Genomic DNA, 4,479 nt, shown 5'->3' on the forward strand with positions numbered 1-4,479 from the left:
TCCTCGAGTAGGTAAATGATAAAAACAGGATTTTTGATGCGGAGTGCTACTTGCCATAATTTTAATGTAATTCTTCTTAATTGTGGCATGAATATTCAGATCCGAAAGATTCAAGATAAAAGTTCATATTGACATAAAAATAATAATACTTCAATCATACTAACTAAGCAATTATGTCTTCTCAAAATAGCATGGCCAAAGAAAGTTCATCCCGACAAAATCATATAGTTTAGTAATGCTCTATTTTCGTCACACAAGAATGCTCTCATCATGCACAACCCCGATGACAAGCCAATCAATTGTTTCATACTTTAATAATCTCAAACTTTACAAACCTTCACGCAATACATGAGCGCGAGCCATGGATATAGCACTATGGATGGAATAGAATATGATGATGGGGGTTATGTGGAGAAGACAAAAAGGAGGAAGTCTCACATCAACGAGGCTAATCAATGAGCTATGGAGATACCCATCGATTGATGTTAATGCAAGGAGTAGGGATTGCCATGCAACGGATGCACTAGAGCTATAAATGTATGAAAGCTCAACAAAAGAAACTAACTGGGTGGCATCCAACTTGCTTGCTCACGAAGACCTAGGGCACTTGAGGAGGCCCATTGTTGGAATATACAAGCCAAGTTCTATAATGAAAATTCCCCACTAGTATATGGAAGTGCAACATAAGAGACTCTCTATCATGAAGATCATGGTGCTACTTTGAAGCACAAGTGTGGAAAAGGATAGTAGCATTGTCCCTTCTCTCTTTTTCTCTCATGTTTTTTTGGGCCTTCTCTTTTTTTGGCCTCTCTCCTTTTTTTGGGCCTTCTCTTTTTTATGGCCTTTCTCTTTTTTTATTCCTCACTTGGGACAATGCTCTAGAAAATGATGATAATCACACTTCTATTTATTTACAACTCAATGATTACAACTCGATACTAGAACAAGATATGACTCTATATGAACGCCTCCAACGGTGTACCGGGATTGCGATGAACCAAGAGTGACATGTATGATATAATTATGAACGGTGGCTTTGCCACAAATACTATGTCAACTACATGATCATGCTAAGCAATATGACAATGATGAATGTGTCATGATAAATGGAATGGTGGAAAGTTGCATGGCAATATATCTCAGAATGGCTATGGAAATGCCATAATAGGTAGGTATGGTGGCTGTTTTGAGGAAGATATAAGGAGGTTTATGTGTGAAAGAGCGTATCATATCACGGGGTTTGGATGCACCGGCGAAGTTTGCACCAACTCTCAATGTGAGAAAGGGCAATGCACGACACCGAAGAGGCTAGCAATGATGGAAGGGTGAGAGTGCTTATAATCCATGGACTCAACATTAGTCATAAAGAACTCACACACTTATTGCAAAAATCTACAAGTCATAAAAAATCAAGCATTATGTGCATGCTCCGAGGGGGATAGATTGGTAGGAAAATACCATCGCTCGTCCCCGACCGCCACTCATAAGGAAGACAATCAAATAACACCTCATGTTTCAAATTTGTTACACAACGTTTACCATACGTGCATGATACGGGACTTGCAAACTTCAACACAAGTATTCCTCAAATTCACAACTACCCAACTATCACAACTTTGATATCACTATCTCCATATCTCAAATCAATCATCAAGCATCAAACTTCTCTTAGTATTCAACACACTCATAAGAAAGTTTTTACTATTCTTGGATGCCTAGCATAATAGGATTATTTAAGCAAATTACCATGATATTTAAGACTCTAAAAATAATATAAGTGAAGCACGAGAATTCATCTATTTCTTCAAAATAAAACCACCACCGTGCTCTAAAAAGATATAAGTGAAGCACTAGAGCAAATGACAAACTACTCCGAAAGATATAAGTGAAGATCAATGAGTAGTCGAATAATTATGCAACTATGTGAAGACTCTCTAACATTTAATAATTTCATATCTTGGTATTCTATTCAAACATCAAGAAAAACTAAAGAAAATAAAATTATGCTCCAAGCAAAACACATATTATGTGGCGAATAAAAATATAGCTCCAAGTAAAGTTACCGATGAACGAAGACGAAAGAGGGGATGCCTTCCGGGGCATCCCCAAGCTTAGGCTATTGGTTGTCCTTGAATATTACCTTGGGTTTCCTTGGGAATCCCCAAGCTTAGGCTCTCGCCACTCCTTATTCCATAGTCCATCAAATCTTTACCCAAAACTTGAAAACTTCACAACACAAAACTTAAAAGAAAACTCGTAAGCTCCCTTAGTATAAGAAAGCAAGTCACCATCATAAGGTACTGTAATGAACTCATTATTTATTTATATTTGTGTTAAACCTACTGTATTCCAACTTCTCTATGGTTTATAAACTATTTTACTAGCCATAGATTCATCAAAATAAGCAAACAACACACGGAAAACAGAATCTGTCAAAAACAGAACAGTCTGTAGTAATCTGGATCAAACGTATACTTCTGGAACTCAACAAATTCTCAAATAAATTTCTGGACGTGAGGAATTTATCTATTAATGATCTGCAAAAATTATTAACTAAATAGCACTCTCCAATAAAAAATAGCAGCAATTCTTGTGAGCGCTAAAGTTTCTGTTTTTTACAGCAAGATCAACAAGACTTTCCCCAAGTCTTCCCAACGGTTCTACTTGGCACAAACACTAATTAAAACATAAAAACTCAATACTAAAAGATTCTAGATAAATTATTTATTACTAAACAGGAGCAAAAATCAAGGAACAAAAATGAAGTTGGGTTGCCTCCCAACAAGCGCTATCGTTTAATGCCCCTAGCTAGGCATGATGATTTCAATGACGCTCATTTAAAGGATAAGAATTGAAACATAAAGAGAGCATTATGAAGAATATGACTAACACATTTAAGTCTAACCCACTTCCTATGCATAGGGATTTTGTGATCAAACAATTTATGGGAACAATAATCAACTAGCATAGGAAGGCAAAACAAGCATAACTTCAAGATTTTCAACACATAGAGAGGAAACTTGATATTATTGCAATTCCTACAAGCATATATTCCTCCCTCATAATAATTTTCAGTAGCATCATGAATGAATTCAACAATATAACCATCACATAGAGCATTCTTTTCATGATCTACAAGCATAGAAAATTTACTACTCTCCACATAAACAAAATTCTTCTCATGAATAGTAGTGGGAGCAAATTCAACAAAGTAACTATCATGGGATTGAAAATTGAAATCAAGATGACAAGTTTCATTGTTACCATTATTCTTTAAAGCATACGTGTCATCACAATAGTCATCATAGATAGGAGGCATGCTTTCATCATAATAAATTTGCTCATCAAAACTTGGGGGACAAAAAATATCATCTTCATCAAACATAGCTTCCCCAAGCTTGTGGCTTTCCATATCATTAACATCATAGATATTCAAGGAATTCATACTAACAACATTGCAATCATGCTCATCATTCAAATATTTAGTGCCAAACATTCTAATGCATTCTTCTTCTAGCACTTGAGCACAATTATCAGAATCCTTATTTTCATGATAGATATTAAAAAGATGAAGCATATGAGGTAACCTTAATTCCATTTTTTGGTAATTTTATTTTGTAAACTAAACTAGTGATAAAACAAGAAACTAAAAGAATCGATTGCAAGATCTAAAGATATACCTTCAAGCGCTAACCTCCCTGGCAACGGCGCCAGAAAAGAGCTTGATGTCTACTACACAACCTTATTCTTGTAGACATTGTTGGGCCTCCAAGTGCAGAGGTTTGTAGGACAGTAGCAAATTTCCCTCAAGTGGATGACCTAAGGTTTATCAATCTGTAGGAGGCATAGGATGAAGATGGTCTCTCTCAAGCAACCCTGCAACCAAATAACAAAGAGTCTCTTGTGTCCCCAACACACCCAATACAATGGCAAATTGTATAGGTGCACTTGTTCAGCGAAGAGATGGTGATACAAGTGGTATATGGATAGTAGATATGGGTTTTTGTAATCTGAAAATATAAAAACAGCAAGGTAACTAATGATAAAAGTGAGCATAAACGGTATTGCAATGCGTTGAAACAAGGCCTAGGGTTCATACTTTCACTAGTGCAAGTTCCCTCAACAATAATAACATAATTGGATCACATAACCATCCCTCAACATGCAACAAATAGTCACTCCAAAGTCACTAATAGCGGAGAACGAACGAAGAGATTATGGTAGGGTATGAAACCACCTCAAAGTTATTCTTTCCAATCAATCCGTTGGGCTATTCCTATAAGTGTCACAAACAGCCCTAGAGTTCGTACTAGAATAACACCTTAAGACACAAATCAACCAAAACGCTAATGTCACCTAGATACTCCAATGTCACCTCAAGTATCCGTGGGTATGATTATACGATATGCATCACACAATCTCAGATTCATCTATTCAACCAACACATAGAATGATAGAACCTCAAAGAGTGCCCCAAAG

The sequence above is a fragment of the Triticum dicoccoides genome, chromosome 2A, assembly GCF_002162155.2.
Source record: "Triticum dicoccoides isolate Atlit2015 ecotype Zavitan chromosome 2A, WEW_v2.0, whole genome shotgun sequence".
Taxonomy (NCBI): Eukaryota; Viridiplantae; Streptophyta; class Magnoliopsida; order Poales; family Poaceae; genus Triticum; species Triticum dicoccoides.